The sequence below is a fragment of the Perognathus longimembris genome, chromosome 16 (genome assembly GCF_023159225.1).
Source record: "Perognathus longimembris pacificus isolate PPM17 chromosome 16, ASM2315922v1, whole genome shotgun sequence".
Taxonomy (NCBI): Eukaryota; Metazoa; Chordata; class Mammalia; order Rodentia; family Heteromyidae; genus Perognathus; species Perognathus longimembris.
In genome coordinates, this window is record NC_063176.1 from 4,450,055 (window position 1) to 4,476,098 (window position 26,044).

Here is a 26,044-nt window from a genome sequence, read left to right on the forward strand (position 1 = left end):
CACATTTTGAGAAACCAGTTCAGCTCCAATGGAGGGCTGAAGTGTGATGCTATGACCAGAGAAGGTCCAGGAGATGGAATACGAGACAGGAACAGAACATGGACACAATGGCGGCGGAGCTGGTCAGACCCTCAGCAGGCTCAGAGCAAGACACCTTCACCTTCCAGCATTTGAATTGCAAGGCACATTTGAATTACAAGATACATTGAACTGTAAGGCCACAGCTGCAGGTTTTAGGGTGGGGGGCAGGGTTACCAGGAACTGGAGTCTCCACATCCCTGCCCAGTTTCCAGGTATTCAGCACACACATTCCCTGGGGCATGGGTAGGCAAAACCCATTCTATTGTCCACCACAAGGTCAATGCTAGAGAAAACTGAGGATTTAGCCAACAACAAGCAGAATTCAACCGAACCTCCAAACTTAGCAAACATCAATAACAAGAACAGAAAACCTTTAAAGCAGATGTTAAGCAAATAAGCAATTTTCCTCCTGGGCAGCCAGGGTGCCATCTCCCCTCCATCCAAGAAGCTGGAGGAGTGGGAGTCTTAAAAGGGCCTTTACTGTTCCCAGGCTTTGAGGGGCCAGGGGAGAAACAGGCCTTGAGGGGGGATAAGATCAGGTAAACTCCGAGAGGGGGGTCCTCTCCCAAGTTAATTTCCCTCCTCCTTACCACTTGTTCTCCCCGTTTCCAAGTAGCCCAGCTGAAGAGATTGGCCTCCGCCAGTCAAGGTGCCCAGCACATCAAGGTCTCCCAGACCCTTTTGGCCTGGGAGGCTGAGATGTCTAAACCTATGCTTTGAAGCATGAGCCTCAGCACCCTGAGCACCAGGTCATCATGCTGTGTTTGAGATTGCCCCGTCTTTTCCAGGGATACCCTTACCTCTCAGTGTTAGGTTTTTAAAGTAGGTAGCTAGTAAAGGAGAATGCCACGTGGTATTCAGGCAGGAGAGAACGTTTATTACCGAACTGCTGGCCTGTGGCCAAGATGATCCATGGCCGGAGAGAAGGGAGAGAGAGAGAGAGAGCGACCCCCACCCAGCCCTGCTGTATTTAGGGCAGGGGCAAAGGGTGTGTCCAGGTGGATTAGGAGGTGACCTCAGGGAAAGGGGAGGTAACTGCCTCCAGGTCTGCTGGTTAACCAGGTAACTGGGTGGAGACTTAATGAGGTGGGGGCATCTGCATGTAGCCCTCAGGGAGAGGACCTAACACTCAGAACTCACTTGTCCTTGCTCGCAGATAGCTCTAAACCTACACTTCCTTGTGTCCCACGTTGGGCATCAGGTTTCGGGGTCTCAGCCACCAGTGCTCTCCCGACCTGCAGGAAAGAAGGGGAAGCTCATCTCGACTGGTGCAGGCCAAGAATCGAGAAGGTTCCATGGACTGCCTGCTCCCAGCCCCCACTCACCCGAGGACAATCAGACGCTTATGGGAGAATGTCTTGTGCATGTCACGCCTTATTGAATAGGTCAGAGAGCCGCAGGAAAGGGAGGGGTAAGTGCACCTATCTAGGGACTGTGAAAGGAGGGCCTGAGCTGTCTGTCAAGAGTGGAGGGCCAAGGAAAAAGAAGCCAGGGACAGTGCTCAGGCCCTGAGTCCAAGGCCCAGGACTGGCCAAAAAAAAAAAGAAAAGAGTGGAGGGCCAAGGGACCAATCCTAAGAGGCGGCCTAATTCTATATCACAGCCCACAGGACCATCTCCGGGTTCATCAGCAGGCACCATCTTAGGCACACGTGGTCCCTAGGCTGGGAGGCGGGGCTAGCTGGAACCTCCTTTCTGGGTTCTGGCATAATAGCCACACGTGGCACCAGGGCTGGGAAACAGGCGGGGCCAGCTAGTTGCCTCTTTCTGATGTAACATGCCTGGCATGTCCCACACAAGCCCCCAATCATAATACATCGTTCTGGGGCTATCCTTTTTCCTGCACCAATATGTAGGAAAGATACACTAAAAAATGTGAATTTAACTACAATTTGGGCTCAAAGTGAGCAGAGAGCCATCCTCAGTCTATCTGCTTACTCTGTGGCAAGAATACAACTTTTGGAAAGGATGCAACCAAAGTCAAGACATTTGCATGTGCAGTTACTTGTAGATCCCCAGGGTTACTTGGGAAGCAGGTCTCACTCCTAATCCTGGATCCCGAGCCCTGCGTTCAGGAGCAAGGCCGGGGGCACGCTCAGCATAGGATTTTCTGGTGGGTGCTGAAGCTGTAACGTAAAATCTCTAGAAATATAATCCTAATATTTTAGCGTCCCCCACAACTTGATCCCCATCTTTATTGTTCATTTTTCAATATTTAAGGATTTTTGTCACTGTGTCAATCCGTCTTCTTATACCTTTGCAAGCCTGACACCTGCATTTCTTGGGCACCTAATTCAGGTAACTTAAAAGAGTCAGCTGCCTGTGCCCCACTAGAAATAGGAGCCTTAAGGAAACCCTTTATTTTTTGTAATAGCGCCACCTACTGAGAGAGGAGGCAGCATACATGAGGAAACATAATCCACTTTAGCTCTAGTGGTCAATTTTACCCCCACTTCCTATCTTCTCCTTAAGCGCCAACGTTTTCTCCAAATCACTGCCAGCTTACTTGTTCTTTCTGTCATATCCTGTAGTCAGCCCGAAGTCATGTAGGTCTAGACTCTTTTTTATGTAACCTAAAATGAAATGAACACTCAAGGAAGAAATTCATTCTCTCATGCTTAAGAAATTGCACCTTTGTAGTAGGCATCAAGTCAAAATTCCAAGCTTATTTTCTCCTAGAATTTAATTTCTCTGAGATTGTAATTTGGCAAGGTTTATGGAATGCATTCTATAGTACATTATTATCACATTTGTCTGAACAAGAGGAATTGTGGGTGCTGGAGTCTTCTGTTGAAAGCCGGAATAGATACTTCAAGAAAGTCCTTTATGTTGAATTAATTACAGTACACTCCTTTTGTAATTAAAAATACTTTATTATGGGATTTTTCTTCATTTTACAAATTCTGGAGAGTGTTAACAGGCTGCCTATCTAAAACCAGGCAACCTAGCTAACCTCACAATGCAATTACTGCCTAGAAAGGCAAAAGGTAATTTTTTCTTATGTAGCCTTTCATATTCTCTAGAATCATAGTGTGTGTGGACTCAGAATACAGTCTAAAAACATTTGAAGAAATAACTCAGTCAAGAACATTTCTTTGAAGTGGCACTGTGGCTCAAAGTGGCAGAGCACTAACTTTGAGTTGAAGAGCGCAGGGACAGTGCTCAGGCCCAGATTTCAAGCCCCATGAATGACCAAAAAAACACAAAAACCCAATAAAAAAACACTTCTTTGGCCAGATAGGTAACATTTAGGCTTAATCAGTTTGGTGAGATACATGGAAAAATACCAAAACAGAGAAAATATTTTTTTTTTTGGCCAGTCCTGGAGCTTGGACTCAGGGCCTGAGCACTGTCCCTGGCTTCGCTTAGCTCAAGGCTAGCACTCTGCCACTTGAGCCACAGCGCCACTTCTGGCCATTTTCTGTATATGTGGTGCTGGGGAATTGAACCCAGGGCCTCATGTATACGAGGCGAGCACTCTTGCCACTAGGCCATATCCACAGCCCGAGAAAATATTTTATACTACTAATCTTTATTAGTATTAGGAATGATCATGATAAAATCTACAAATGATAATAATTCCAAAATAAAATAAGATTTCTTCATTAAACCACATTTAAAAATCAAATGAAAATGTACAATGGAAGCATGCTTGAATGTTTTGGTGTGTTATATTTTTAAAGAAGAGAAACTTAATGCATTCACATTATTTTGAGGCAAAAATGAACCTTTCTACATGGACTACCTAAGCCAAATTCCAGTCTATTAATGATTTCTTAACTACTTTCTGTAAGTCCACTAATGACTTTTTCAATGACTTTAAGAGCTTCTTGGTGAAAAGGCTTAGACATCAATTGATACATTATCTCATAATGAGTACATGTAGATTAGAAAAATTGAGGCAGAATAAAATCAATATTTAGACAAACATTGATTTAGTTCAGAAATTCTTTTGTAATATGTAAGTGGGGTTATTATGGCCAAAGAAGTAAATGGAGAGGCTTATTTGTTCTGAATTAGGAAATAAGGAGTTCAAAGTAAAGTGCTCACAAAGACACTTATCATCTATTATATTGGTAATTTGTAAAATATTTAGGTGATTTCTATGGGTGACTACAGGATCAGTATTCAAATTTTCCTAAGGAGAGAGAAAATTCACTAAGATTCTCCACTGATGATCTAGTCTGTTTTTTCAATATTGATTCTCCTCTGTTTTGGTGTGTGTGTGTGTGTGTGTGTGTGTGTGTGTGTGTGTGTGTGTGTGCGCGAGCGCATGTGTGTGTGTGTGTAGTTTACATACTTGTCTGGGTATGTTGTTCTATATTGCTTCCTCTTTGCAATGTATTTATGTTTGGCACAGACATAGTAGGAAACAGTTAACATTGATCACCTCAGCCATTCCACTAGAAGGAACTCAACAGTGCATGTGTTTGGAACAGGCAATGTCTCCACCCTTCTTTTCATTGCCCCTTTGATTTCATTTCACTGTAATCTGATTAGTCTCATATAAACATGCTAATTGTTGTTGAGATTTCATCCATGTCCTACCCACTGGGAAATTATATGAAATGTGTACTCAAAAAATACATATATATTTGTTTTATGAATCTGTCATTCTGTCAACGTGCTCTGACTGGTCATTTTACATATTTTATCTAATCAACCCAAGTTATACTTTAACTTCAGGATTGATTGTTTTCTTGACTATAAGCACAAGGCAAAGACAAAGTGAGCATAGTTCGAAGGAGCCAGTGCCAGTCAAGATGCCTGGGAAAAGGATTTGGGTTCTCCTGCTACTGCAGCTGAATTGTTACTTTAGCTCTGGAAGCTGTGGGAAAGTACTGGTGTGGCCGATGGAATACAGCCACTGGATAATATGAAGGTAATACTGGATGAACTCATCTTGAGGGGTCATGATATAACAGTTGTGAGACCATCATCTGCTATTTTTGTTGATAGCAATGAAACATCCAGTATCAAATTTGAAACTTTCCCTTCATCTTCAAATACCGATGAAATGATCACTGTTTTCAGAGAATTCATAGAACTGTGGATGTATGAATTGCCAAGAACAACATGTTTGGCATATTCACCATTACTGGAGAACTTATTTATGAAATTTTCTGACACTTGGCTCAATATTTGTAGAGAAGCAGCTTTGAATACGGAACTGATGGCAAGGCTATGAAAAGCAAGTTTCGACGTCGTGATTGCAGATGCCAGCGGCCCTTGTGGGGGGCTTCTGTCTGAGCTCTTGGAGATTCCCTTGGTGTACACTCTCCGCTTCTATCCCGGCTACACAATGGAGAAGTATAGTGGAGGCCTTCTGGTCCCTCCTTCTTATGTGCCTGTCATTCTGTCAGGATTGGGTGGTCAGATGACCTTCATGGAGAGGGTGGAAAACTTCATATGCATGCTGTATTTTGACTTTTGGTTGGAGACATATGACTCAAAGAAATGGAGTAACTTTTACAGTGAAGTTTTAGGTAAGTCATAGTTCATTATGAGTAGGAAAGAGTCATAACTTTTCTGAAAGGTGAGAGAGGTTTTCTAACATGCATGTGAAATAAGATAAATTTGTTTTTCGTATTTGGAACAGTTAAATGAAATGTAAGATTTTATACCAGATTGCTGAATATGGAATAGCTTCCTTTATAGGGTCAGAGAGAAGACAATGGATGATTTCTTATATGGGAAACTCTCGGAGTTCATCCAGTTTGAAAAGCTTCATCAATGGTGAAAGTTGTCCATTTTTCTTTATTATCAAAATCACTAATTACATCCCTAAGACACTGATGGATGGCAATATGTAGACTGAGGAGATTCCTTTTATACTCTACCTATGGAGGCAGGAAGTACGAACTTGTTGCCCTTGATCAATTTCCTTAATTAAATTAAAATACTTTTATCTGTGTTCTCTTCCTTCCTTTTTCTTTTTGCTCATCCCAAGGTTTGAACTTAGGGATGTCCAGCTTGTTTAGCTTACTTGCTTAGTGCTGGTACTATACTACTTGAAGCATACTTCTACCCAGGTTAGCCTTCAACTTAAGTCCTCCAATTCTCAGAATCTTGAGTCACTAGCATTACACAATGAGCCACTGTTGCCCACTTTTTGGGATTGTCTAAAATTTTCTCTTGTTTCTAAGAGATACACTGTTTCATAGCAGATTCAACATAATTTGTTACTTTTTCAATCAAATGTTTCATAGAGGTAAAATCTAGTATACTGAGAAGATGCACATGATTATTCACTATCTTTACTAACATATTTCTTCATTTAATAAATATTAGCCATGAACACCCCAGTATTTCTGAAATTTTCCCCAGTGATATAAGCAAATGTGGCTATACAATAAAGAAACACTGTCAAGTACCATTTTTGTTTAATGTAGAAAACTATATTGAGAAGTTCAGAGAAAATAGTTTTTGTGACTATGATAGAATTATTAATTCTGGAGATGGAATTTTTATTTAATGGATAAAGAGAAAAGAAATTACAGTTAATTATACAATCACTTGTTCACATTTTTATTCACTTTAAAAATTTAATTTATTTATTTTCAAAGTGATGTACAGAGTGTGTACAGTCCTGTGTGTAAGGAGGTGAATGCATTTCTTATCCAACTTGTTACCACCTCCCTCATTTTCTCCAGCCTCCCACCTCCCCAGTTATCTCCCTCGTCCCCATGAGTTGTACAGTTGGTTTACAGCATATAGTTTTATGACTATTGCCCTCACATTGGTTTGTCTTTTATCCTTTGTCTCTCCATTTTAATATTTCTCTTCCCCTCCCTAGTTCCAATAAACATGCATATTCAATACCCATAGTACCAAAATCAGTAATAGTGACATCAGGGGTAAAACCCTGCGGAAGAAAGACTGAAGAAAATGGCATAATTTCACATGGTATGTTGAAAATAATGACAATGATAAACCACAAATTTCCATAATGTGGAGTTCATTTCACTTAGCATCATTTTATGTATTCAGATATATGTAGCTATTGAGCTATTGTGATCTTCTGCGAGGACTATCCAAGATGTGTACTAATTATTCCCAATGAGGGAATAACTTAGGGTCTGGCTGACTTCACTTAGTATGACTTTTTCCAAGTCTTTCCATTTCCTTACAAATGGGGCAGTGTCATTCTTTCTGATAGAGGCATAGAATTCCATTGGGCACATGGACCACATGTTCTTGATCCCCTCATCTACTGAGGGGCATTGGGGTTGGTCTCACATTTTAGTGATGGCAAATTGTGCTACGATGAACATAGTTGTGCTGTTGGCTTTAGTGTGGTCTTGCTTGTCATCTTTTGGGTAAATGCCCAAAAATGGAGCTGCTGGTTCATAACTGAGCTCTATGTTTAGCCTCTGAGTAACCTCCATACTGATTTCCAGAATGGTTGAACAAGTTTACACTCCCACCAACATTGTAGGAGGGTTTCCTTTGGGTCACATTCCCTCCAGCATCTGTTGTTGTTAGTTTTCTTGATAATGGAATTCTATCTCTAAGCTAGAGAAGTGGCTAAGTGGTAGAGCACCTACCTAGCAAGCCCAAGTCCCTGGGTTGAAACCAAATTACTGGAAAAAGTAAGTAAATAAACAGGAGCTCCCTTCAAATAATGGACATTCTTACTGGGGAAAGGTAAAATCACAGTGTGGTTTTGCTTTTCATTTCCTTAATGGCCAGTGATATGAACCACTTCTTCATTTGTCTCTTGGACATTCTCATTTCCTCTTCAGAGAAGTCTCTTTTAAGGTCTTTATCACATTTACAAAGGGAGCAGTTGTTTCTTTGAGGATTTGTTTTGGAGGACTTTCATTTTTTGTGTTCTATATACGTTTTAGATATGAGGCCTTTGTCTGCTGTATGGCCAGTGAAGACCTTCTCTCAATCTGTAGGCTATTTTTCTTGCTAGCTATGTCCTTTGCTGTACTAAAGCTCTGCAGTTTGATGCAACTCCATTTGTCCAAACTTTCTTTGATTTGTTGTGCTTTTGGGCCATTAATCTAAAAGTTTCAACCTGTGCCAAGGAGCCCAAATGTTTCTCCTATTCCTTCCCATGATGTGTTCAAGATATCTGATTTTACCTCGAGTTCTTTGATCCATTTGGAATTAATTCTGGTGCAGGATGATATATAAGGCTCTAGCTTGTTAGTTAAAGGTGTTTAACCAATTGTGCCAGCACCATTTGTTGAAGAGGCTGCCTTTCTTCCATCCTATTTTTAATTCCTTTATCAGACATTTAGTAGCCATAGTTTTGCACGTTCCTTTCTGGGTCTTCAGTTCTATTTTAGTTGGACCCCCGGTCTGTTCTTGTGCCAATACCAAGATGTTTTTGATACTCTAACTTTGTAATGGAGTTTGAAGTTTGGTATTGTTATTCCTCCACCATGAATCTTCCTCCTTAGGACTGTTTTTCTTATTCAGGATCTTTTATTGTTCCATATGAATTTTAGGATTGCTTCCTCTATTTCATTAAAGAATGGTATTGGGATATTGACAGGCATAGCTTTGAATTTGTAGACAGCCTTTGCCATTTTCACGATGTTAATCCTCACAATACAGGAGAATGGGAGATTTTTCCATTTCCTTATTTTTGCTTTAATTTTATTTTTCAGCTTTTTAAAGTGTTCCTCATACAGGTCTTTCACTTCTTTGGTTAAGGTTAATCCTAAATTTTTTGTGTTTTTCAGGCGATTTTATAAGGAGTTGCTTTCCTTATTTCAGCCTCGCTCTTCATAGTGTGGGCATACAGAAATGCTGTTAATTCTTGAGGATTTATTTACTTATTTAATATATATATTTATTATCAAACTGAAGTACAGAGAGGTTACAGTTTCATACATTAGGCATTAGATACATATCTTGAACTGTTTGTTACCTTGTCCCTCATTCCACCCTCCCCCCTCCTCCTTTCCCTTTCCCCCCGCCTCCCCCATGAGTTGTTGAGTTCATTTACACCAAACAATTTGGCAAGTATTGCTTTTGTAGCTCTTTGTCTTTTTTTACCCTGGGTCTCCCGATTTTGGTATTCCCTTTGCCAAAGTTTTGTATAAGCTCAAGTAACTTGGGAGTAGAGTCTATGGGTTTCTTTAAATACAGGCTCCTGTCCTCTGGAAAAAGAGAGAGTTTAACTTCTTCTTTCCCTATTTGGATCCCCTTTATATTTGCACCTTGCCTTATTGCTTTGGCTAGGAATTCTAGTACAATATTGAAAAGGAGTGGAGAGAGCAGACTTCCTTATCTTCCTCCTGATTTTAAAGGGAATGCCTTTAACTTTCAACATTAAGTACAATGCTAGCTGTAATACAGTTACTATTTTAATGATTATTCATGACTACTTATATAAGAAGGTACCATGGAAATAGTCTCTTACCAATTTTCCTTTCACACAGAAATATACAAATACCACACATGTACCTCCATAATTCATTACCCCCCAAAAAAACTATGCACGTAAATTACATCTCGTAGATTTGTTGATTTACCAACAAAAACATTTATTAATCATTAAGCATAAATTACAGCAATCCTCTAGGAAAAAATAACTATGATTAGAAAAGACTCTGTTGTGTAATTATGTATTCTTTATCTTTTAAACTCTCCACTCAGGACACCCCACTACCTTATTGGAGACAATGAGTAGAGCAGACATCTGGCTTATTCGATCCTACTGGGACTTGTTATTCCCGTGACCTACTTTACCAAATTTTGACTTTGTTGGAGGACTCCACTGCAAACCTGCAAAACCCTTGCCTAAGGTAAATATGTTCCTTTTTGTCTCTGTTATTTGATTTCCTTTGCAATGCATATGGTTCTGCAACACACAATCCTAGTCCTTGATAGTAAGATGACAGGTGAACAATGCTCAGAAATCAGTTGAGGAATCAGAAGAATAAAAAAAAATAGAGGGAAAAGCAATTAGAATAGTAAGAACAATATACAAGAACTAAAATTCACCTAAGTAGCAAAAAGTTGTGAGAGAATTAACTTAGAAACCAGATGGAAATGTTTGGAAACTGTAGTATAATGATGTCAATATACTTCATACTACTATCTGTGCTCTTACTAGTTGCTAGTGGAAAATATTGGTGTTTTTATTAATCTCACTGTTGTTCCTCTGATAATTTCTGATAATATTTCATTTTCTCTCATTATATTGAAAAAACTTTTTTTTTGCCAGTCCACTATGTAGGTTTTGAACTCAAGGCCTGGCATTATTTCTGAGTTTCAGTGCTCAAGATTAGTGCTTATCTCTTGAGCCACAGCTCTACTTAGAGCTTTGTGGTGCTTAGTTGGAGATGAAAGTCTCACAGACTTTTCTACCCAGGCAGGCTTTGAAATGGGATCCTCAGATCTCAATCTCCTCAGTAGCTACCTGTTGAACCTGGGTAACTGCAGTCGAAATCAGGACACGGGGGATGCAAGGCGAGTGAACCAATGCATACTTTATTCCAAGAAGGCCAGGGTTTATATAGGGTTAGAAACCAATTTTACAATTACAGGGTAAAAGATCAATACAGCATGACATTTGTCTCAAATACAAAAGTGGAGGAAATTTCCTACTGTGTGGGCAGGAACTTGGTACAAATGCCTTTCTAATAACAGGAGGTAGTGACTACAAAGATTATTGATATCAAAACAAGGAACTGTATACAACCGAGGTAGAACTAATTATCTCCTAGCTACTATCTCCTTAAGGCTAGATAACATCAATCTTGACTTCTCCAAATACTTGTGAAATAACAGTGAGGAGACTTTCCTGTTTACAGTGAAAATCTAGTGAGGAGACTTTCCTGTTTACAGTGAGAATCTAGTGAGGAGACTTTCCTGTTTATAGTGAGAATCTAGTGAGGAGACTTTCCTGTTTACAGAGAGAATCTAACACTAAAGGCAGCTGGTCTAGCAAGTCTCCTAAGGGAGACTTGCTAAGTAGGGGGAAAAAGGAGATTCTCACAACAACTGGTGGCTTCCTTTGGCCCACAAACACCAGAAACTCCTTTCTGGGAATGTGTTCCCAAGGGCCTATTAGTGTGCTAATAAGGCATCAGAGTAACCGTGCCGGGGCTAAATTTTTCCACTGGTTGGAGACTTTAATTCTCCAACAATTCCCCCTTTTTTATTAATTTTCCACAGCCGCTTCTCTAGAAAGATTAAGGGCAGTGAGTAAAACATCAGAGGAATTCTTCCTAGTGTAACGCTTCATTATAGCTATGATAGAACAATATCCTAAGAAAAAGACACATATCATAAGTATTAAGGCAATAAAAGCACTTCCAACACTATGGGTAATACTTTGCCACCACCCCCTAGGGTCTAGTCCTTCTAAGGTCTGAGCTAGTCCTTGGGCTATGTCATCAATAGAGGAGGCATCTGGCAATTCCTTTTGAAAAGCTTCAAAAACCTCCCTGTACAAGCTTTGTTCACTTAACGTACCACTTAGTAGGGCTCCATCTATAAGCATTTGTATATCATTCCATTCATATTCAGAGGCATTATATTTATAAGGTGTTACACAGACATGACTAGAATTCCAATCACAAGTCAAAAACAATCGTTGCTGCAAAGCCAGGTATTTCTGTCCAAGCCAAAACACTCCTCCTTTAACAGCTTCTAACTCATCTTGAAGGTGGGCATTTACTTCCAGCTGGTGTTGCCACAGATTGTGGGAGTCCTGGTGCCACTGCACCATAAAGTCATGAGTTTGTACAGATTGTCGCAATGCAGCTCCGGATACTGCTGCAGTTGTAGCAATGGCAATCAGTCCAACAAGTCCTGCAATAATCAGTCCAATGGCACGACGACTCCTCTTCAGAAGCCGCTTAAAAAACTGCATTACCAATCCTTGTACAGGTCCTCCAGCCCAGGGACGATGCATGCGAACAGGAACCCAAAGGGAGTTGCGCTGGGTTAGAATCATGATCCTATCTTGACTAAAATTAAAGGTGACATTGTTATTCAAGCAAGTATACAACTTACAATTTATGCAGGTAATGGCATTCTTAGTTATGTTTATGGGGCCGACCATCAGTACATGTGGAAAATGAACACAAGCAGAGATATTATAGGTCTTTACAACTGTGAAGTTGTAGGAGGCCGAGGATCCTTTAGTTCCTGAGTAAGTTCCATTGGCCAGCAATACAGGAGCCAGAGAAGCTGCTAATTTCCAGAGATGACGTTGTGGAGGAAATAGCCTGTCTCCATGGGCGAGAGCAGGCCGGGGGTCACCAAAGCCTGCTCCAAACCACCCTAAAAGCTGTTTAGCAGACATGGCATTGGACATATTCATAGTTAAAGTAGGGTCACAAGATGAGTTATATTCAGTGCAGTTTTGCAACCACACACCAAAAGGTCCCCAATCATACCAAGTATGTCGGGATGTATTCCAAATAGTTGGAAAAATTCCTCGACAATTTTCCCAACGTCTTTCAGTAAAGTTCAGGTTCAGGTAAGTAAAATTGTCACATTTAGGCAGGCCAGTAGGGCTAGGATAATTATCTAATTTATAGGTATGAGATCCCACAGACCAGGAAGACAGTCTAATCAGCCGAGTTCTACTGGAGTTATATGAACCTCCATGCTGAATCCAATATTGATATCTAAAAGGGTAACATGGGGAGCGGCCTAGGCAGATAGCCTTAGAGAAGTGAGAGTAAGAAAAGTTAAAAGACCGTCCTTCTTCCATAGGAAAAACTGGAGTACCGGACCCGTAAGGGGGAGAGAGTAAATCGGGAATAGATGTAGAAACAGAGATGGGGGCTTCTGTCCATAGATATGGACGTAATAAGGGAGGGTTAGGAATATAGGCCCAATACATTACCTCTGAGGTGGCCCCTGCCGTAGTAGAGTTGCAGGTTATCAGAGCACACATAGCCAGGAATAGGTGTTCAGAAGTCAACGCTTTTCCGGTGGATGCTACTACCTTCTGGGCTTTATCAGCCAGAGCTTTTACCTGTCCCCAGGAGGGTAAAGGGGCTGTACTTGCTCTTCGAGGCTTTTTACGGAGACTGAGGGCAGCCATGGCTTGGATTGGGATCATCTCGTCGCTTGGATGAGGACGTCTTGTCCTGATCTTGATGTTCTGTGGGCACTCTTTGCCGGACCCATCGGAGTGGGTGCCAGAAGGATTGGCCATCTCCTATAGAAACATAAGCATAGCCTCGCCCCTGGGTTAACAACTCCCCGGGGACCCAATCTAGCCCAACCCCCAATCTAATCCAAACCGGCTGCGGTTTGTTTTGCATAGGCGGAGCTAGGAAGTGTCGCTCAGCTCTTGCTAAAACATCTCCTTGAGGCAAATTTAAAAAGTTAAGGACAAATAATGCTTCTGCAATAACAGCTCGGGCTGTTTTGTAAATACTTTTCATAGAAGTTGCATATCCCTCAGTACTATCCATACTCCCCCTCTTTAGTTTTTTAATTTGCGTTTTTAATGTATAATGAGCTCTTTCTACTATACCTTGACCTTGAGGATTGTATTCAATTCCTGTAACATGAAGAATGTTATGAAATTCTAAAAATTTTCGTACTTGTTTACTGGAATAAGCTGGTGCATTGTCAGTTTTTATTTGAGAAGGAATCCCCATGACTGCGAATGTTTCTAGTAAATGTTGAATGACATGAGTCCCTTTTTCCCCTGGTAGAGGAGTTGCCCAAATAAAAGAAGAATATGTATCAATGGATACATGCACATATTGTAAGCGGCCAAATTCAGGGATGTGTGTTACATCCATTTGCCAAATTTCGTTGGGAGCTAATCCTCGAGGATTCGCACCGTGGGGAAGAGTTCGCAGATGCAAGGGTCTGCAAGTAGGACAGTTAGCAATGATTTGTTTAGCTTGTTTAAAGGGAATTTTATAAGTAACATGTAAATGACCTGCATTAGAGTGCCGGGCAGCATGATCTTCTTCTGCTGAGGCAAAAGAGACTAAAGCATCTACTTTAGCATTACCGTATGCCATAGGACCTGGCAAATTAGAATGAGCTTGAATATGGACTACATACAAAGAGTGTTGCCTCTGGCGCAACAGGTTCTGTAATTGTTTAAATAGTGAACTTAGTGGGGGTTTTATTTGAGAAATAACAGCAGAGTATATATTGCATAAAACATGTGCTGCATAAGCAGAGTCAGTAATTAAATTAAAAGGTATCAAGAAATTTTCCAGAGCATATATAATAGCCTGTAACTCATTTTGTTGTGCTGATTGCCAAGGGGTAAAGAAAACTTGATATTTATCTTCTGTCCAGAAAGCACATTTGTTATTTTTAGTACCATCTACAAAAACATTGGGAGCATTTAGAATGGGCTCAGAGAGTAAAATATTATCAATAACATAAGTTTGTCTTTGAAAAAATTGCCAAAGAGGACTAGAAGGTAAATGGTATAAAATTTCCCCTGTAAAGCCATTTAAAGCCAGAGGGAGAAGATCAGAGGTTTGTAACATAAACTCAAACTGCTGTTTAGGTATAGGGGTGATAATGAAGTAGGCGTCTTGCCCACTGATTTGCAGGCATCTCTTACGGCCTTGCATGATAATGAAACTGATCATCTCTGGGTAGGTGGTTAACGTTTTGGAGAAGGTGTGTTTGGTATATATCCATTCCAAAGGCTTATTGTACTGAGCTAGCACCCCTGTAGGGTAGTCTTTGGTAAGTAAAATTAGCAACCCAATAGGGGCAGATAAGTCTACCCAAGCTAAGGAATTTTGAGCCAGGGCCTTTTCCACTAGGAGTAGCTCCTGACGTGCCTCATCAGTTAATTCTCGGGGGCTTTTTAAGTCCGAATCTCCTTGAAGGATGGAAAATAGATTATGCAGCGCATATGTGGGAATTCCTAAGGAAGGGCGAAGCCAATTGATGTCCCCTAATAACTTTTGAAAGTCATTGAGAGTTTTTAACTCTTCAGTACGGATTTTTATTAATTGAGGGGTAATTGCTTGTCTCCTAACTAAATACCCTAGATACTTAAATGGCTCTTCTGTCTGGATCTTATCAGGGGCAACTATCAAACCATACTGTTGCAGATGCAAAGGCAAAATTTTCAATAACTCCGATAGAACATCTTTATTAGGTGCAGCAAACAGCAAATCATCCATGTAGTGAATACATAAAACTTGAGGAAATCTTTTTCTAATAGGTTCTAATGCTCTGGCTACAAAAGTCTGACACATAGTAGGTGAATTCATCATGCCTTGGGGCAAAACTTTCCATTGAAACCGTCGATGGGGTCCTTGGAGGTTTATTCGAGGCAAAGAAAAAGCAAAACGTGAGCGGTCTTCAGGGTGTAAAGGAACAGTAAAGAAACAATCTTGCAAATCTATTACTATAATATGCCAATTTTCAGGAATCATGGATGGCTGGGGCATGCCAGGTTGTAAAGCACCCATAGGTATCATAGCTGCATTTACAGCTCGTAAATCAGTGAGTAGTCTCCATTTGCCAGATTTCTTTTTAATAACAAAAATAGGAGAGTTCCAGGGAGAGGTAGATACCTCAATATGATTTTTAGCTAACTGATCTTTAACAAGCTGTTCCGCAGCCGCCAATTTCTCTTTAGACAAAGGCCATTGCTCAATCCAGACTGGACGATCTGACCGCCAGGAAATCTTAATGGGAGAGACATCCATCTGGACATCAAGGGAAAACTAAATGAGCTCCCCATTGTTCTAAGACATCTCGCCCAATGATGTTAATAGGTACTTCTAAAACATATGGCTTCACAATGGCATGCTGGCCTTCACCATCAGCAATATCCTGATATTCAACACTCTGTTTGATAACTGAAACTGGTGTACTACTGACACCTTTTATATCACACTGGATTGTTTGAGTAACCCAGTCTCGGGGCCACTCAGTCTGTCTGATTATAGTTATGTCTGAGCCAGTATCCAACAGTCCTTTAAATTGCTTGTCTCCTATGTAAAATTTACGACAAGGTTGCTTCTTTGCTATATTTAAGGTCCAGAAAACATAATGGGGGTCCGTACTGCCAAATCCTCCTTTACGGGGGTTTGCAGAAGATGATATAGATATGTAAGGAAGCAAAATTAATTGTGCAATACGATCCCCAGCATTAATCTCATAAGGTACAGGGGAGGTCATAAGGACTAGAATCTCTCCCATGTAGTCGGAGTCAATTACTCCTGGTATAACTAACACCCCTTTTGCATTTAAACTAGAACGCCCCATAAGGAGGCCCCAGGTCCCCGATGGCAAGGGACCGTATATGCCAGTTTTAACTCTGATGGGAGCGGAGTTAGCAGGGAGAGTTAAGGTCTGGCTTGAGGGAAGGTCCACTGCAGCGCTCCCGCTAGTGGCTGGTTGTAGTGAAAAGACGGTGGGAAAGCCTCGTTTGTTGGAGCGGGGCCACGAGGCTGGCCCCTTGCCCCGTTTCCCGAACGCTTAGCACTTCCTCCCTGCACTACTCCCGATGGAAAGGAAAGTATGTTCCCTTCAATGTCAGTTTTAGACCGACATTCCCGGGCCCAATGCGCCCCGCGTCTGCAGCAAGGGCATTTCCCCGGCGGCTTTGTATTAGCCGATTTTCTCTTAACACAATTTCTTTTAGTATGTCCCTTGTCTCCACAGCCAAAACATCTAAGTTCCCCAGAGTCGGGCAATTTTAGATTGGCGGCCAAAGTCTGTCCCAGCAGCCTCATCTTTTGAGAGTCCGAATATACATTCCGACAAGCCTTGGCATATACTAGTATATCCCCAGTCTCTTTAACAGGCAAAATAGCACGCTGACAATCCTCATTAGCATTCTCAAATGCTAGTAATTTAATTAATTGATCACGAACAGCCGCATCTTGTACTGTCCTATCGATGTTCTTTTGAAGGCGCGCTATGAAGTCTAAGTAGGGTTCCTGGGCTCCTTGAATAATACGTGCCCAGGAACCTTCTTTTTCGCCTTCGGGACGTACTCGACCCCATGCCTCTAGGCATATTTCCTGCAGCTGCTCGTGAATCTCTCTAGGGATATTTACTTGGTCCTGAGCGCGCTTATAATCCCCAGTGCCTGTTAGCATAGCATGTGTAATCCTGCGGAGGGCAGGATTACGGGACTGAGCATTTTGGGCTGCCTTAGTGGCGGCACCATCACTGTACCACATTAACCATTGTAGATATTCCTGAGGCTTTAATAGCGCTCTACAAATAACTTTCCAATCCTCAGGAGCCAAGTTTCCATAGGCAGAGACAATTGATGACATTAGTTCTTTAACATATGGCGCCTGCGGTCCATATAAGGTTACCGCCTTCCGTAGCTGAGTTAGGTGGGCCATATCTATACTCTCATAACGAGGGGGCTGTGCTACCCCATCCACCGGAGGGGGTCTAATGACGGGGAAGGCTCTGTAGCTCCGAAGAGGAACAAAGCCCTCAGAGTCAGAATCAGAAGAGGGAAATAGAGGCAGTTTTGGCAACTGTGGTCTTTTCTTTTTAAGCCTCATTTTCGTAGCAGGTCGCGGTGGATTGCTAGAGCATCTGTAGCTCTCAGACTGCCCTGCTGAGCTATATGAATTGGCCTCATTCTCTGAAGAGGTATGAGTAGCAGCCACAGATTTAGCTTTAGGTGCTACCTTTTCTCTGTCAACACTAGCAGGAGACTGCTCAGATGTAGCCATCTCTTTTAACTCCTGCCCGATTTGAGTTTTTACCTCTTCGGGCAAATTATAAGTCTCCATGGCTTTCTCCACGTCAGCCTCCAGTTCGGCCGCTGTTGTTCTGACGGCATTCCGACACATCATACTTAGAGCTGCACGTGTTAATGCCCAAATAGACCAAAAGGTAACTGGAACTTTCTCACCATGCCTATATGCCTTTTCCACATTATTCTTTACACGTTCCCAGACTTCTAGATCTAAAGTACCTTCCTCCGGGAACCATGGGTTAAACTCCACCACCACTTGTACCATTCGTCTATCTGTGAGCGGGAGACTATAGCTCCATTCCGCTTCAGTACGTGGTGGATAAGGTTAGAAAATGGAGTTGATTTAGCTTGTCCCATAACCCCGTAATATTAAAAATAGGAGCTCACCACACAGATCCCTTGTCTCCTGTGAACTATACACACAGATCCCTTGTCTCCTGTGAATTAAAAATATCTCTCACCTCACTCGAGAGCTCGGCAGTTCCGCAATCTCCTGTGGATCAATTGTCAGGTCCCTGGGTCCGGACGCCAGATGTTGAACCTGGGTAACTGCAGTCGAAATCAGGACACGGGGGATGCAAGGCGAGTGAACCAATGCATACTTTATTCCAAGAGGGCCAGGGTTTATATAGGGTTAGAAACCAATTTTACAATTACAGGGTAAAAGATCAATACAGCATGACATTTGTCTCAAATACAAAAGTGGAGGAAATTTCCTACTGTGTGGGCAGGAACTTGGTACAAATGCCTTTCTAATAACAGGAGGTAGTGACTACAAAGATTATTGATATCAAAACAAGGAACTGTATACAACCGAGGTAGAACTAATTATCTCCTAGCTACTATCTCCTTAAGGCTAGATAACATCAATCTTGACTTCTCCAAATACTTGTGAAATAACAGTGAGGAGACTTTCCTGTTTACAGTGAAAATCTAGTGAGGAGACTTTCCTGTTTACAGTGAGAATCTAGTGAGGAGACTTTCCTGTTTATAGTGAGAATCTAGTGAGGAGACTTTCCTGTTTACAGAGAGAATCTAACACTAAAGGCAGCTGGTCTAGCAAGTCTCCTAAGGGAGACTTGCTAAGTAGGGGGAAAAAGGAGATTCTCACAACAACTGGTGGCTTCCTTTGGCCCACAAACACCAGAAACTCCTTTCTGGGAATGTGTTCCCAAGGGCCTATTAGTGTGCTAATAAGGCATCAGAGTAACCGTGCCGGGGCTAAATTTTTCCACTGGTTGGAGACTTTAATTCTCCAACAGCTACCATTATAGGCAAGCACCATCAGCACATTGCTACTTCGATATAACCAAACTTTCAGTCATGTTTGCTTGACTGTTATTTGTATGTGCTGTTGTCTGTGTGCATGTGAGAGATGACGTACACTTTTTCTTCACAGGAAATGGAAGATTTTGTGCAAAGCTCTGGGGACAATGGTGTGGTGGTGTTTTCTTTGGGGTCCATGGTTGGTAACCTAACAGAAGATACAGACAATGCAATTGCATCAGCACTGGCACAAATTCCACAGAAGGTGAGATGTAGTACCTCAGTACTCGTCTTCATTGTATGGGACATAAACTCTGTACATATCTGCCTGTACTAGTTTCCAGTGACAATAACTCCAATCTATCTTAAGAAACTAAAATTAAAAATATGCATAGAAGATGCTGAAATAGCATGGAATTTTCGATTTTTTTAATTTACAGTGAATGAAACATGAATTTTTTCAACAGCAAGAAACACGGAAGTCACAAGGTGAAATGTTATTATCATAATATTGCTAGCAAGACTTCACAGAAAGCATCAAATTTCATCCAGTGATCACAATTCTAATCCTGTCAATACACTAGACAAGCTTCAGAAGGGAGGTAAACTACACTTAATAATTGGAGTCCTAGAATAGCATTTGACATGCAGTTTAGTGTAGATTGATATATTATATAGTTTAGTGTTCCTAAGTAATCCTTTCCTCCAATTGTGAAATGGATCCATGAGGAGGTTATTCAGAGAAAGCAAAGGGGAGGTTTTTCTCTACTACCATGTATTCATTCAGCTTTGTTCATTAAGAGAAAAAAATAAAACCAACCTTTCCTACTGGACTGGCCCTTATTCATATGTGAAACCAGATCTCTACAGTTCTTGTGAATGTGTGCATAGTCGCCTGAAAAATAAAGGTAGCATCATTACAATTTAGTTTCATTTCAGCAACCCTATGACTTATGAATAACAAGCCAGATCTATTTTCTACTTGCAGTGATTTTTCCCAGAGTAGTGATAATCAATAAGTTTAGATGTCACTATCATGAATTTATGTTCAAAATTTCCTAGACTTCACAACTAACAATTCGTAATCTAAACCTAGTTTCATGAAATTACTAAAACGAATTCATTTATCACAAAAAGTTGTTTACATAGATTTGATCAGGTTTGTCAAAAAATAGTTACAAAAATAACATTTGCTTGTGTGCTGGTCATGAGGAAGAAGCCTTAACATGCAGCACAACAGTGTGTATTGTTGATGTGAGTGTTACTAGTAGGCCTTGGCAACCACCACAGGATTGGTTCTAAGTCCATTTGTCTGTCTGTCCAACCCTTCTCTCCAGGGGCAACTGTGACTATAAACTATTTGTCATGAATAGGCAGTAAAAACCAAACAAAACATTTTAAACTAAAATAACACTCTTTGGAATAAGAGAATATTACCCGAATGTCACTTTGTAAAGACTAATAGCTGAAATTGGAAGATATTAGAACTAGTTTAGTAAATATTTTTGTGTAAAGAGGTAAATCTTAGTAATTTGATACTTATCTTGCAACAGATCTATAATTTTGACCATGTAAAAATACCTTGAATACATTTATTTGTCATGTATTACATTAATGTGTCTAAGTACAGTAAAGTTATGATTGCATTCAATGTTATTGATTAGAAAATTGAGAATGAGAAGAGTTAAAATCCCTTGGCTCTCAATCTTGTAATTGTCCTCGATATGACCCATCTTGTTGTCTTTTCCTTTATCCATTCTATGAAAATGATTTAATTAAAATCTGACATGTTAAACTTAAAATTACAATATCTTTACCTAACAGATTCTTTGGAGATTTAATGGGAAGAAACCAGACAGCTTAGGAAAGAATACTCGGCTGTACAAGTGGCTCCCCCAGAATGACCTCCTTGGTAAGACAATGAAAAATCAAATACCAAAAGCATGAGTAGCTGTAGAAGTAGTTGATGACAATACAACAGGAAACACATGGAGATTTGCTAGCAAAAACTCAAAAATGAAACCAAAATTTTATGTTTATGAACCCATTCTATGGAAAATAAGCTTTAACAGTTTGTGTTGAGTATATTATTTTTCAAAGTATATTTAACATTGACAAAGAATTTTGTATAATTATCTGAGGTCATCTATCTGTCCCTAATTTCAATCATTACATTAGCAGTTCTCCTAATGTAGGGTGAGGATTTGCAATGCCACTGAAACAAATACCTTTGTCTTATTATGAATAAGTCTGAATAAAAAGTCTTGTTTCTTAAGAGGAAGTGATAATACACTGTTTCCAGCATCCCACTTTCATTTGGCTAATGCTCTACTTTTAAGTTTATGAGAGCATAATCTGATGTGAACTTTTCTTTTGATTCAGAAATTGCTCTCTAATTTACATTGGGTGCTTTTGCTATCTAGTCAACTGAACGTTATACATTCAATTTCAAATCTCAATTTGCAAAAACCTAAGGCACATACCCTAAGAATTTTACTAATATCTCAAGTCAATTAAGTGCTACGTGAGGTGAGATAAGAAAGCCATGTAAATGTAATTTCATAGGTTCAATAATTGTTATTTAGAAAAGTTTGTTCTTTTCACTGCCTCATATTACACATTGTCACTAAGAAGTTTAATGAACCATTTTACTGAAATTCACCAATTTGTAGGTCATCCCAAAACGAAGGCCTTCATCACTCACGGTGGAGCTAATGGCATCTACGAGGCCATCCATCACGGGGTTCCCATGGTGGGCATTCCTTTGTTTGGGGAACAACATGATAACATTGCTCACATGGTGGCCAAAGGAGCAGCTGTGCAACTGGATATAAGAACACTATCAAGTAAAGACTTGCTCAGAGCACTGGAAACCGTCATTAACAACCCTCTGTGAGTATAACCTTGAGTATGTTTTTTTGTGGGGTGTGTGTGTGTTTGTGTGTGTGTGTGTGTGTTTGTGTGTGTGTGTGTGTGTGAGGGTGTGTTTCTAGTCATTAAACCTAGGGAATTGTTCCTCATAGATAAATACCCACTCTTCTGGTAGTATGCTTATGTTTAAGCGTCTGAACCATCAGTTCAGAGTTACCATCAGGTTAGAGTTGATTACTATCGAAAGACTTCATCATTAACCTAACATGTATGTAAAAACATCACAATAGCCCTGTGTGTGCGCATGTCAGTGTGTATGGTGCAACATGATTGTGCTATACAGGTCAGGGTGGGTTTAAACTCTTGATCATCATCTTTTAGCTTTTGGAATGCTGAGATTTCAGGGATGTGGTATAATTTCCAGCAATTGTAAGTTGATATTTTCACCACAGATTTCAATGGAAAATAATTTTCAAACCCTTGAGAATTCTAAAACAGGGCAAAAGTGGACTGAAAGGAATCACTTCGGACGGTAACAGAATGGCTGCAAGGAAGTTGAGGAAAGCAATGAATTGGGGGAACATGAACGTTCCCTCTATTAATATCATGCATTAATCCAGTTCAGTTATAACACTTTTTGCAGCCTAAGATCTCACTAGTTAGTTTTTATAAAATGTAGGTTTATAAAATCAATACTCGAGAAATGCTATATGTTGCTATAGGAAAAAGGATGAACATATCTATCATTTCAGTTTTGGTTTCTTTTTGGTTTCCTTAAAAAAAAAAAAGACTTCTACAATGGTGTATATTGTGGTTAAACAGTAAGATATCAAATCTCTAATTGCTATTGCATTTTATGATGCCTAAATTATCTATGTGAATTCTTTAATGCTGTCAGTAGGACTTTTGAATTTACCTGATTAACCCTATTAGAAAAATATTGTGGATATTATTAGATCCTCAGAGATAAGGTTATCTTTTTTCTTTTTTCTGCAAGTCCTGGGCTTTGAGTCAGGGCCTGAGCACTGTCCCTGGCTTCTTTTTGTTCAAGGCTAGCACTGTACCACTTGAGCCGTAGCACCACTTCTGGCTGTTTTCTGTATATGTGGTGCTGGGGAATCGAACCCTGGGCTTCATGTATACGAGGCAGGCAATCTTGCCATTAGGCCATATTCCCAGCCCCAGATAAGGTTATCTTAATGAGAAACATTATAATTAAAAAAATTAACCTCAAAAGTAGAAGTTACAAATTGCTGTTTAATAGCCATAATTTGCCATTCAAGTTATGTCAGTATATGTAATAATTTCATTAATACTACTATCAATTTACTCTTAGGAGCAATATTCTGTATGTCTCTCCTTTCACCATGACTGCAAAATAAAGCTTTATGTTTTGGAATGTACATAAAGTAATAGTATAGCAGGTACATTTAAAAGCAATTTTGCACTGATGCTGTTTCAAGGCACTGGGGTTTGAACTCGATGCTTGTTTAGCTCATTTACTTCCTCAGCTGGCGTTCTGCCCCTTGAGCTCTGACTCCCATCCTGCTTTTCGATGGATATTTTGAAGATGAAACCTAAGGACTTTTCTGTCCGGTCTACTTTGAGCTGTGCTTGTTATGCCCCCAACCTCCTGGGATAGACAAGATTACAGGCAGGAGCTATCAGCCTCTGGCTCTCACTTTGATTTTCAAACACATATTGGACTCCTAGAAAATATTTTGTGAGGCATATTTTCTCTTCCTTCCTATGAAAGCCAATGTGTCTTTTATAGACTGATTGGATGTAAAAGTAACTGTCTGAAGTATTGTTTTTTTTTTAAATTTTGAATAGGTACAATGTTGATACTGAAAAATAGCAGGGGTGCATTAATTAGAGAATGCATACTAAAGCTTATGGTATCACACATTTCAGTAGTTCTCAATGTATTTCACTCTGTTTTTACCCACTACATTACAAAAGTATATTAAGTTCAGTACCCATTTGAAGGAAAAGGTAACTTATAGAATAACAGTGGAACAAGTAAGTGTTAGGGTCAAGAAATTAGAAGGAAGTCTGTGTTCCAGGGCTGATGCCTGAAATCCTAGCTACTCAAGAGGGTGGGATCTGAGGACGGAGGTTTGATGTCAGGACAAGCAGGAGAGTCCATAACATTCTTATTTCCAGTTAACAAAAAATGAGCCAGAAGTAGAACCCTGGCTCATGTGGTGAAACTCTTCCTTTGAGAAAAACAAATATTCAAGGACATTGCCAAGGCCTTGAGCTCAATTTCTAGGACCAAATTTTCAAAAGAGAGAGAGAGAGAGGCACTAAACTTTTATTTTTATAAAATAATTAAGCAAAGATAAAAGGTCAATATAACTCAGGGTGTGGAGAGGGGGACCAACTTATGCACCAAATTATCCGTCTGTCTCTAACTTAAGATGCAATTCTGAACTTTGAATAACAGGTGCGTTCATAATTGTTTACTGGATAAATTAAGCATAGTTTTGCCTTTTGAAAATTAATTGATTCTGCTATTTTTATTAAATCTTGCTTTTAAATTTTCTTTATAAATTGTTATTTCTAATGTCATTAAGAAGCTCCATCCTTTCACATTAAGATGTCTATGAAAACAGTAGAGAAAATCAATTCTTTTTCCTGGGCACTGTCTCTGAGTTCTTCATCTCAAACCTAGTGAGTTACCAGTTAGGAGAAAAGAACCTCTTCCAGTTTTCTCATGGATATATGGAGATTTGAGTCTTATGGGCTTTCCTGCTCGGGCTTACTGTGAACCAAGATCCTCAGATCTCAGCCTCCTAAATAACTAGGATTACTGGCATGAACCACAGTTGCCCAGCTCTCTTCAACTTTTATGGAATCATTTTTAACACTGACAGAAATCTTCTAACATATTTCTAGCTCATTCCATAATTGGATGTCAATTTGATTTGCCTTTATCTATAAAAAGAATGCTATGTGTTTATCAACCATTCACCATGATCAGCCTATAAAGCCTCTGGACCGAGCTGTGTTCTGGATCGAATTTGTCATGCGCCACAAAGGAGCCAAGCACCTGAGGCCACTTGCCCACAACCTCACCTAGTACCAGTACCACTCTCTGGATGTCATTGGCTTCCTGCTGGCCTGTGTGGCCACCGTTCTGTTCCTTGTCATAAAATGTTGCTTGCTTGCTTACCAAATGTTTTTTAAGATGGGAAAGAAGAAAAAGAGGGAATAGAGCTTTCAACACCAAATGGAATGGATTAAGAGCCTACGAATCAAGACCATTCTAAAGAATTAGAGCACAAACAGTATGGGAGAGATTCTCCTTCACGTTTTACCAAACCGTTATACCTTCTGGATATTCCTGTGGATCTTACTCCAGATTAAACATGAAATAATGTACAATTCTAATTTCAGAATTCCTCAAAAAGTTTCACTTCCCTGGGTTATGTCGTTCTTATTACTGAATCAAGTGGGACCAGAGGAAATTTGAGCCTGTTGATTTGAGTGAAGCATAAAACCCAAAGTTTTATTTTGCATAACCAAAAGGGAATATTTTAATAAAACATAATCAGATGGACTTTTTCATATCTGTTCAAAACAGAAAAGAGAGGGATGGGTTAAAAGAGGTAACCAATATTATTCAGACTTCTGGAATATGGGAGACAATCGACAATAACTGAAGTTAACCTCTGTTGAGTCAAAGCCAACTGAGATTTTCATAAACATAAAAAACATGTAAGAGGAAGTGAGGAAAGGAGAATCAAAGGGGACTGCAGATCTATCTGAAAATAAATAACTACAAAAGAAGTGAAAAATTACTGATAATGGCATGCCTTGGGTGGAAGAGCTTCACGTTGTCCATTGTCCATTCTAGGTGTGTCTTGTTCCCATGAGCAAAAAAATATTGTGGTCTCCTGAAATGACCAACACATCACTTGGTGTAGGTTGTAGCCAGGATATATCTGATCAATTTTCTCAGCAATGTTGTTGCTATGTGTTTAGCAGCATTGTTGGACCCTGGTAACTGCAGCCGTAGTCAGGACACCGGGAATGCACAGGCGAGTGGACCAATGCACACTTTATTTTAGGAGGGCCTATTCTTATATACTGTTTTAGGAATAGGGTAAAGTTCAAACAGAGAGATATACATCATAAGATAAGACTCATCTAAACATGGTTACAA

The 26,044-nt window shown here is 40.1% G+C and overlaps 1 pseudogene; it reads left to right on the top strand.

The window, feature by feature from the left end:
• The first annotated feature begins 4,837 nt into the window (after positions 1–4,837).
• On the top strand, positions 4,838–25,093 carry LOC125364919 (annotated as a pseudogene).
• Positions 25,094–26,044: the final 951 nt, after the last annotated feature.